The sequence below is a fragment of the Myotis brandtii genome, unplaced genomic scaffold (genome assembly GCF_000412655.1).
Source record: "Myotis brandtii unplaced genomic scaffold, ASM41265v1 scaffold822, whole genome shotgun sequence".
In the NCBI taxonomy this organism is placed as follows: Eukaryota; Metazoa; Chordata; class Mammalia; order Chiroptera; family Vespertilionidae; genus Myotis; species Myotis brandtii.
This window is the reverse complement of record NW_005371333.1, coordinates 907,857-919,659: the sequence shown is the minus strand read 5'-3', so window position 1 is coordinate 919,659 and position 11,803 is coordinate 907,857. Positions and strand designations below refer to the sequence as shown.

The 11,803-nt window shown below is 37.8% G+C and overlaps 1 protein-coding gene across 13 annotated transcripts in view; it reads left to right on the top strand.

Moving 5' to 3' along the window:
- IL15 (interleukin 15) overlaps positions 1 to 11,803 on the top strand; it is a 64,913-nt gene that overhangs the window by 41,843 nt on the left and 11,267 nt on the right. The window lies entirely within an intron of this gene.

Below are 11,803 nucleotides of genomic sequence, written 5' to 3'. Positions count from 1 at the left end.
GTTGGAGTCCGCCGTCACTGGAGCAAGCAAGCCTCCCTGTTCGCTTCAGTGCATGGCTGCCAGCCGCCATCTTGGCTGACAGTTAATTTGCATAAGGATATGCTGATTAGCCAATGGGAAGGGTAGCGGTCATATGCTAATTACCATGTTTCTCTTTTATTAGTGTAGATGATTTTTAATATTTTCTATAGAGAGAACACAAAGAAATGTTGTTCTTTTCTCTACCAAAGTAAATTGAAATTTGTTTTTTTATTATTGATGGTTTAGGAAGTATTTTCATTTACCTTTATAATGCATTACCGGCTTCACCCTCAGGCCGTTCTTGTTTGGAGGGAAGCTCGGGAGAAGTCCAGCTTTGGGGTTTCACTTGGCATGATCTCAGAGAGGCAGGTGCCTCTGCAGTGGCTCCAGCTTGGCTAGGTCTTCACTGCTCCCTCTTGACTCCTTATCCCCACCCTTGTGGGAACGTCTTATTGTGGGAGTTGAGGGAAACTTGGCTGAGAGCCTAGGACATGGTGACCCTGATGGGTTGTATTCACATGCTTAGAGTCACCGATAAGGTCTAGATACCCCTTGAGGTCTATTGGGGTTAGATTGTCTTTGAAGTCCAAGTAGATTGGAGAAAGTGCTGGCAGCCTGCCGGCTGATTATACTTGCTGGTAGTACCTGCTGCAAACCCTGGATGACTTCTAGGAGGTAGAAGGTGACCACCCTCTGGGGCCACCTTCCTTGTGCCCTGAGCCCCCTGAGCTATGGCAGTTGCTTCCTCACTACAGGCAATGCAAAATGCAGGCGTTGGAGCCTCACTGACTTTGTGTTAAATCTGCCTCTCATTCCAATTACCCCATAAATTAGAACTTACCATTGTTATTTTACACTTTCATTGCCAAATGGTTTTTTGGTAAATGCCTAGGACTTGTGCAGTGAATATCATTTGTGATCTCATATACTTTTTTTAATTTTTAGGAATAATTATTTTTCTCCACTTTACCCCAAACAGGGTAGAATTTCAGATGACCTGAACTTTTAATATAATGGATTTTTAAATGGGTTGCACCCGACAAAATTTGTGTTTAATACTTCATGAGTATATTAATATAAATCTTATTGAAATAAAAATGCTTTATTTCCTTCATTTTTAAAAAATATCTTGTTTATTGATTTCAGAGAGGAAGAGAGAGATAGAAAGATCAATGATGAGAATCATTGATCGGCTGCCTCCTCCATGCCCCACGCTGGGGATTGAGCCCACAACCCAGGCAGAATTGAACTGTGACCTCCTGGTTCAAAGGTCAACACACTCAACCACTGAGCCATGCCGGCCGGGCTATTTCCTTCATTCTTAAATATCATTTGTAGTGGATGTCATTCAGTGACCGTATTCTCTTTCAGGAATAAAGAACTTGTTATCTCACCTAGTGGGAGTGCTACTTGCTAGAATTTTCAGCTGACTATCTTCTCTGTGAGAAACTTTCCTTTCAGAGAGCACACCCACTCCCCAGGGCAACCAGTGTTCTTTGAGGGGAGGGGAGGGCAATAAAGGCCATTGTTTCCCCAATTTGTACAACTGCAGAGGGCCACCCAGCTCCCCAGCTCCACAAAACCCAGTCACTGAGTGCAGAGTGGCCTCCCTTCTTCCTCTGCCCATTTCTGCTTTCTTGCCTTCCCCTACAGGTAGTGATTCTGCAAACCTCCCCCAGTCTACCTCCTGCACGTGAATTAGTCAGAATCTCCTCCCAGAGAACCTGCTCTGAAATAAATTTTTTAAGCACAGTCTTTTTAATAACAGCTTTTCTGGGGATGAGGATAGAGATTATTTATATGATGTGACCCAATTTCAGAAACGTTCAAATTGAAAAAAAAAATGTGCTTCTTACAATCAAGGAAGGGCGCTCCACACACGTGCTGTAATTGCTTGCTGCGTGAACACGCTGGCTGCCACCAATAACCTGAAGCACTTAGAAGCCTTTCATGGAAGCCATTATCTGAAGAAAGGTTAAAGATTGTTGTTCTTTCCTTTTCTCACTGCACTTTTCTCTTTACATGCTCTCCTAGCTTGATCTCCTCTGAATTCAACGTTTTAAGCCAATTATTTCTCCAGTACTGCCATCTCTTGAGCTTCTAATTTGCATATTTGTCTATCTGCCAGAGCATTTCTTTGATATCCCACCAACCTCCCAGACTTAACATATCCAACAATGGATGAGTCATCTTCCCTCACACCAGACCTATCTCTGTCCAATCTCAATCACCACTGCCCTGACCTTCCAAACCATAAAACCTGTTAGTTATCTTAGACTCTTCCTCCTCCCTCATCCTACAAATTTTGACAGCCAACAAAACTTGCCAATTTTGCTGGGACATAGTACTCCAATAAGCAATACTTTTCAGTTCCTATTGCTACTTCCTCAATTTAGCTCCTTAGCTGGACTGCTACAATAATAATTGACTCATTTTCCTACCTTCAGTCTTGATCCCTTTAAATACATCTTCTGCACAATGGTCAAGATGATCTATATCACACTCTCTGTATTTATTGCTCTCGACACCATCAGCCATACTTTCTAATTACTTGTTTATTTGTTTCCTGACATTCTGAGTTTTTTTTCAGTGCTGTGTCCTTAGAAGAAGAGTGACTGGTGCATAGTAGGGGCTCAATAAATATTTGATGAATGTGTAAGTGAATGAAGGAACCAGGACTAAATTTCAGTTGTCTTCCTTCTTGGCATGTGTAATGAGCAAATTACTTACTTTCTCTGAGTTTTGCTTTATTTGTAAAATGAGGCTGATATTAATGATGCCTCCCATATTTTTCTCAAAGGTTCTTGATGAGATAGCAATGTAATATTAATAGATGGTGTTTTAAGTCCTTATGCGTCTTGCACAATCTCAGGTGCTATACATGTAAAATTTAATCTGCACAATAATCATAGGAGGTATGTTCATTGAGCATCTCCACTTTGCTGATTTTGGCTGGAGGAAATGAATCAAGGTATATCCATGTCTTGAAGTCACCTAGAGAGTAAAGAATAGCCCGGACTTACAGGCACATAGCTGGGACCACTGGCAGCCTGGCCTGTGCACTTCCTCATTTTGTGCCTATACTTAGTGAAAATGATCCTAGATAGGAATCCTATGGCTTTATCAGTTGGAAAATATTTCCACACGTGAACACGCTGGCTGCCACCAATAACCTGAAGCACTTAGAAGCCTTTCATGGAAGCCATTATCTGAAGAAAGGTTAAAGATTGTTGTTCTTTCCTTTTCTCACTGCACTTTTCTCTTTACATGCTCTCCTAGCTTGATCTCCTCTGAATTCAACGTTTTAAGCCAATTATTTCTCCAGTACTGCCATCTCTTGAGCTTCTAATTTGCATATTTGTCTATCTGCCAGAGCATTTCTTTGATATCCCACCAACCTCCCAGACTTAACATATCCAACAATGGATGAGTCATCTTCCCTCACACCAGACCTATCTCTGTCCAATCTCAATCACCACTGCCCTGACCTTCCAAACCATAAAACCTGTTAGTTATCTTAGACTCTTCCTCCTCCCTCATCCTACAAATTTTGACAGCCAACAAAACTTGCCAATTTTGCTGGGACATAGTACTCCAATAAGCAATACTTTTCAGTTCCTATTGCTACTTCCTCAATTTAGCTCCTTAGCTGGACTGCTACAATAATAATTGACTCATTTTCCTACCTTCAGTCTTGATCCCTTTAAATACATCTTCTGCACAATGGTCAAGATGATCTATATCACACTCTCTGTATTTATTGCTCTCGACACCATCAGCCATACTTTCTAATTACTTGTTTATTTGTTTCCTGACATTCTGAGTTTTTTTTCAGTGCTGTGTCCTTAGAAGAAGAGTGACTGGTGCATAGTAGGGGCTCAATAAATATTTGATGAATGTGTAAGTGAATGAAGGAACCAGGACTAAATTTCAGTTGTCTTCCTTCTTGGCATGTGTAATGAGCAAATTACTTACTTTCTCTGAGTTTTGCTTTATTTGTAAAATGAGGCTGATATTAATGATGCCTCCCATATTTTTCTCAAAGGTTCTTGATGAGATAGCAATGTAATATTAATAGATGGTGTTTTAAGTCCTTATGCGTCTTGCACAATCTCAGGTGCTATACATGTAAAATTTAATCTGCACAATAATCATAGGAGGTATGTTCATTGAGCATCTCCACTTTGCTGATTTTGGCTGGAGGAAATGAATCAAGGTATATCCATGTCTTGAAGTCACCTAGAGAGTAAAGAATAGCCCGGACTTACAGGCACATAGCTGGGACCACTGGCAGCCTGGTCTGTGTGCTTCCTCATTTTGTGCCTATACTTAGTGAAAATGATCCTAGATAGGAATCCTATGGCTTTATCAGTTGGAAAATATTTCCACATTTTTTTTTGTTTTAAGAACCTATGCTAACATTTGTCAAATATTCTCCCCATCTGCAAAGGCAACCATATGACCTGTCTTTTGATCTATTAATGTAGTAAATACACTAATAAACTTCCTGATTGTCACCATCCTTTCATTTCAATAATAAAATCTACTTGTAGTCATTTAATTTTATTCTGTTAACACACTGCTTGATGAAATTTGTTGATATTTTATTTTGAAAGGTTGCATCTTTCATATAAGAAATTGCTATGTAATTTTCTATTTTAGGATATCATTACATAGTTTTGCTATCAGATTTTTATGCCCTTGAATTAAACTAATCTTATATTATCAGAAGGATTTATAAGTTCCCTGAGTGTTTGGTAAAATCTGCATGAAGAAATCAGTCTTTTTATTACATATATTTAGACTAATCCTCAATCCAGTTTTTTCCATCTTCTTGAGTCTATTTTGATAACATATATTTTCTTAGAAAGTCAGTGCTCAAATTGATTTGTATGAATGTGTAATCTATAAAAATTATAGTAATAATTGCCCTTTTACATTTTTAACATATATAATTTGAGACTTTCCATTTTGGTTTTGATCAGATTTGTTTTAAAAAGAACAATATATATATATAAAATTAATTTCAGAGAGGAAGGGAGAGAGATAGATAAAAACATTAATGATGAGAAAAAATCATTGATTGGCTGCCTCCTGCATATCCACTACTGGGGACTGAGTCTGCAACCCGGGCATGTGCCCTAACCAGGAATCGAACCCTGGCCCCCTGGTTCATAGGTCAACGCTCAACCACTGAGCATACTGGCTGGGCAAAAAAAAGAACCATTTCTTGATTTTACTAATTATTTTTCCTACTTCATTAACTTCTGTTTTTATTTTTAGTAATATTTTATTCTATTTTCTTTGTAATTTTATTATTTTCATAGATTTTTGAGATTAATGAATAAAAATCATTTCAATCTAATTATTTTATATGAGAGACTATAGAATTTTCAATCACTATGCTTTTGCCATGTTTAACAGATACTTCTTATATAATTTTCAGATTGGTTTTCTCTTTTATATTATCACTAGAGGCCCAATGCATTAAATTAGTGCAAGAGTAGGCCTTCTTTCCCCCAGCTGCTGGCACCAGCTTCCCTCTAGCACCCGAGACTCGGGCTTCCCTCGCAGCCCTGGTTTCATCCAGAAGGTCGTCCGGAAGGACGTCCAGTCTAATTAGCATATTACACTTATATCATTATAGATTATTTAAAAGGATAAATTTTCATATAAGTGAATGTATTTTTAAAACCTTTTCTAGGCTTTTATTGACTAGAGGCCTGGTGCATGAAAATTCGTGCACTGGAGGAGGTCCCTCAGCCCGGCTTGCCCCCTCTCACAGTCCAGGAACCCTCAGGGGATGTCCTACTGACGGCTTAGGCCCACTCCCCACTATTCAATTCAATAGTCCAATATACCAGTACTGATTTGTGATCACAAAATGTGTCAGGTGTAATTTCAGATTTTTATAATTTTTTGAAACTTTATTTTAGGTCTAGTACATAGACATTTTTTTGTCTAGGTCATTGATAACATGTTATGAATGTTTGATGTGTTCATTTTTTTATGCACTATTTCTGTAAGGTAGAATGTTTTCCTCTATCCCTATATATTTACCTAATATACATATTTAATACACACAACATTGTTTATTGTTCTAAAATTTGCCGTAGGCAATGGTTAAGTGGAGCCAGCTCTAACTGGCTTGTGAGAGCCAATGGTTCAGTATTCAGGCATTTTGTGAACCAGTTGTTAAACCACTGGCTGGAAATCAGTGTGGTGTAGGATATTTACATAATATAAATTGGCAAATGTTACAAATCAGTGTGGTTTTTATTTTTATTTCTGAGAGCCAGATTACTTGCATACCACAGACCATAGCCCTTTCATTTTTGTTTAGTATAAATTTCTAAAAAATGTTTTAAGATCTTTAATAACTTCTTATTTTCCCTCTATATAATTTTAAGCTATATTGTTAGGTGCATGAAGGTTCATGATTAATATATCTTATTATAGGTTGTAACTTTTATACATGTGCATTATCCTTTGTATTGCTTAGTACTTATTTGAATTCTGTTATACTAGTATTAGTATTACTGTACTTTTTCATTATTTGCATTTTCAAGTTTTTTGTACCATTTAAAATTTTTTTTAAATTATTGGGGTAACATTGGCTAATAACATTATATAGATTTTAAATGTACAATTCTATGATACATCATCTGTATATTTCATTGAGTTTCTACCACCTAAAGTCAGATCTTCCATCACCATATATTGGACCCCCTTTATTCTTTACTAACTTCCTCCCCTCCCTTTCCCTTTGGTAACCACCATACTGTTGTCTGTACCATTTTATTTTTGTTCCATTTCTTATAAATGACATATTTTAAAATTTATCTCTCTGTCTTTCTCATTATTTTTTAAAACACAATCTAAGTGTCTGTCATTTAGTAAGCAGGTACTGGTTTTATCCCATCTTTGCATGTGTGGGTGGATATACTTGTATGTTTAGACTAACTACTTCCACATTATGTTGTATGTATATTTTTTACTGTGCTTCCTTTGTTTAAATTTTCTTTTTTGCCTGCCATGGCCTTCCATCAGATAGGTTTAGTGTTATTTCCTTTTGGTTTGGAAATTATAGTGATATATCTAGGGTTTTCTTTTTCTGCAGTAAACTTTTCTTTTGATTTTTGCAGTTAATCATCATGAATGTATTTCACCTTCTTCAAATAATCTTAACACGAGTTTACTTCTCCCACATTATTTCCCATATGGAGATTACTTATGATTTTTCTTCCACCTTGCTAGTTGGAAAAGTCCATGTTGGGTCAGGGGTTGCCCCTGGTGGTGGGAATTGGGAATGCAGTGACTGCAAGTTGGCGTGAGAGAAATTTGATTATAGATGTTTTATAATCATGTTGGTGATGGTAATTTCATGGATGTATACAAAATTCTGCATACCATATACCTAAAATGTGAAATTATACCTCAATAAAGTTGATATTAAATGTGTGGTGGGGAATGTCTGCAAGAGCAAAGCTGTAGGAATAGAAAAGGCCCATTACCAGTTGCATCTCAGAAAATTCTAATGGCACATACTTTCCAGCAATACTTTGTAGCTTGGAATTTGAAATTGGCAAAATAGATGTAGCAGAAAGATGAAATGTGGAGGAAATTCAGGGTGCTACTTAGGATATGACAGTGACTAACTGAGCCATCTGCTGGATAGGGAGGCAAGTGCAGCTAAGAGGTTAATAGTTGTGACAATGGGGGCAATGTAGTTATAAATAAATTAAAAATAAAATCCAACAAACGTGATATGCACTTATTATGTATCATGGATGCTTTTATGTGTTGGAGGTACAGGACTAAACAAGGTTTCTGACCACAAGAATGTCACATTTTTGCAAAATAAATAAATGAATGAGGTTTTAAAAAAGTACTTAGACCCAAATATACTAAATGTTAACTTGTTTTATGCCCCAAACTTCCTTAAATATCACATTATAGCTGCCTTAGAGAAGTGTACTAGCTAGCATTTTTCAAAAACCCACAAACCCTTTTCAAGAATGTTTGCGCCTAATGATAAAAAATAAAAAATAAAGCACATGGCCCTGGTCAGTCTGGCTTAGTTGGTTGAGTGTCATCCTGTGCATCAAAAGGTTGCTGGTTTAATCCCTGAACAGGGCATGTGCCAGGTTGTGGGTTTGAATCCCCAGTCCAGGTGCATGTGGGAGGCAACCAATTGATGTTTCTCTCACACATTGATGTGTTTTTTTCTCTCTAAAATCAATAAAAAATGTAAAAAAAATTTTTTAAAAGCACATGAACATATTGCTACATAGAACTATACTAAGAAATATGCCCTCTAACTATATATATGCATCATCATTGTCTATCTTATATGATAAACTTCCTGAGGTGTTTTTTATTCACCTTTTATGATACCATCTATTTAAGGAATGTTTTTTGAATAGTCATGATAACCTAGCTATCCGAATTTTATCCCTGCCTTTGTCCTTGGCATTATAGATGTTTAAATGTGTATAATTTGCTTTGGAGACTTTCCAGTATAATTTAGCAATTTGTATTGTTTTAAGTATTCCCAAGAAAAACGTTTTATTTAAAATTTATATTTAAAATACATATATTTTATAAGCTTTGTATGAAATTGTATTTTTAAAAGAAGAAACATCCTACCTAATCATTTACTTTTGTTGTTTTGATAAGCTGAGATTTATGGGCTCTACTATCATGTGTGTGGCTTTATGAGAGCATTAAGTACCAACTTCAGATCTTATCTTTGCATGGATTACTTTTTCAAAATCACAGTAGTAACCATGGTAACCTAGTTCATATATATTTTTTAACTTACTAGTGAACACAGATTGTATCACAAAATTTTATGTTTGACATTTTCATAATATTGGTGTCAATTAAAAGTAGTGTGAAAGCAATTACTGAAAAATGCTAGTTCCCTTAATGACAGACAGGAAAATCTGAGACATTTGAAGATATCAGTTTCTCAGCTGTATTCCAATGGGACTGATTAAAAGATCCACAGGAGTCATAGGTCTGCAAACTATAAACTGTGGGTCAAATTCACCAATCATCTGTTTTGATAAATGAAGTTGTATTGGAACACAGCCATACCCATTCATTCATGCATGGTCTATGGCTGTTTTCACAATGGAATAGCAAAGTGACATCCTCAAGACAGACCCTACAAGGCCTATTATTACAAAGCCTGATGTACTGTCTGGCCCTTTAGAGAAAATGTTTACCAGTTCCTGCATTATACAGGGGCAACAGATTTGTCCACTCTTACCTACCACTACTTTCAGACTGTTATCAAATGACTCACTTTTTTCTGAATACACACTGCACTGGTTTGTGTATGTTCTTGCTCAGCTCTTTCTTCCAACTAGAATGTTGTTTCCTTTTAAAAACTCATGTCTAAAATCTGCCCATTCTTTACAGTATGATTCCAATAACACTTCCTCCAAGAAGTTTTACAATAAAAAGAAAATAAAATTCCATGGATGTAGCTCCTTTACATCCCCTAACATACTTGCTACAACCCCTGCCTCTTTCTTGCGCTTGTCTGACATACACAGCTATGATTCAGTCCAGTTTTCTACCTATTCCAGGCCTAACTGTTCCTTGCAGCTTAATGTGGCTGGAGAAAACACACACTAATCTTACCTCCATTCATGACCATGAACTTCCAATAGGCATGGCTCTCATCCCATACTTATTTTAGTTTATTCTCTTTCTTACCTTGATGGTGATTTCTTTCATTCTCCTCTGTCTTCAACCCCTAACACCTCTTCCCCATCATCACTCCCTGCTGATGACTGTTAGTCCTAAGTAACTGGGAAAATCAAAGCCATAGTTGAGAAGTTACACCTCCACATCGACCCACCTTCCAATAAAGGACAGCTACACTCCCTTACATTCTTTATATTGCACATTCAATCTTGGTTTGCCTTCATTTTTAGTGTGTTTTAGTGAATAGATAAATGTCTTTACCGTATAAACTAATATTTAGAACTCTTCTTTTGATGTTAAGTCTATGAAAATTTATTTTACATGTGCAACTAGGCAAGTAAACAAAGAATAAAATAAAGGTAACAGTCATGTGTTAGATATATTTTCTCAGTGGGATAAATTACAATATTTGTATAGAATGTAACATATTTACAGCTCTTTTCACAAGTCACTCCAGAATTAAAGCTCTTAGAACTGGCCAGATGTGTTGATATGCCTGTCCACTCTTCTTGTGTTTACCACTGGGCAGTGACATCCTGCTAGGCTAGCAGTGCCGGTCATCAGGTCAACAAGCACTGTACAGGGAGACCAAGTCACAGGACTGCCAAAACTTCCTGTTTAAACTCTGTGAGCTCTCTGAGGGTCAGGCTAGGACTTAGTCTTTTTTTAATTCCCAGATGCAGGCACTCAGGTGAATGAAGGACAAACAAGAGATGCTGATTAAAAGGGCATTTTATGACCACATGCAATTTGTATGCCAGGCTGAACCACTGTTCTGTAGTTCTCCAAAAATATGGCAGCAAAGGAAGTGGACAATGTATTTCATCCCTATGTTTGCCTCTCATAAAGTAGTGAGCCTGGTTTCAGCCACTTCTCTCTGACAGGTTTTTGTTGAGAGTCAAATGAGATAATGCCTGTGGGAGAACTTGAGTTCAACTTTGGAAGACCTGCTTTTATGCTAGCAGAGACGGTGGCTTTTATTTATTATTTGCTTGGAGTGGGCCAGGTTCTTCCTACAGTAAGGAGCCTATACTTCCCAACCACAGAATTTGTGAAATTCCTTGCATGCCTCCTCCTCCTGCCCAACCTGGAATGTGAGGTCATATTTTATGGCCACATGTATGACATTTAACTGAAGCAAACTGCTTAATCTCTCAGAGCCTCAATTTCTTCACTGTAAAATAAAAATAATACCTTCCACATAACAATATTGCCAAGATTGAATTTAATAATGTACATGAAAATAATTTTGTAAATCTGAGAGCACTAGGTAAGCAATACGTAGCCTAATCAATATTACTATCATTGATAATAATTATACTAGAGGCCCAGTGCACAAAATTTGCGCGGGGGGAGGGGGGGCGGTCCCTCAGCCTGTCCTGCAACAACACAAGTGTGCCTCCCTCCATCCCCGGCCGCTCCGTGCCCGCTGCCCAGAGGCCCTTCATTGCCGCAGCGACAAAGCAAGCATTCCGCCAGTCTGCTCATGCTGCCTGCTCTCAGCAGCCGCCCTGCTGGGACTGGGGAACTCCGGTGGAGCTGACAGGACTGGGCGCCACCATCTTGTGGCTATGGGCGCCACCATCTTTGTGACAGAGTGATGGTTAATTTGCATATTGCCCTTTTATTAGATAGGATTTTTTTTTTTTTTTTTGAGACCACGCAATTAGCAAAAGACCAAAAACAGCCAAAGTGATTCTAGCTATGGTTAACAGGCAGGACACCAAGAAGAACTAAGCAAGTGCTATCTCTGTTGTACCTCAGGCAGTTCCTTACAGAACAGGTTCTCATCCTCTCTCCCAGTTAGCCCCAGTGGGTTCACCATTACTGGCTCTGGGGCTGGTACTGGGGTAAGACAGGATGTTTGCTCTCCTCACTGGCATAGATAGGATATTAATAGTACACATTGAGTCCTGACCAAAGAGAAAGGAATAGAATATTTTACCTTTTCAGGTGTTTTTTTGACCAACATGGATCACACACACACACACACACACACACACACACACACACACACACTTCTTTTTTTCTGAGAGAGAGATGAGAGAGAGAGAGAGAGAGA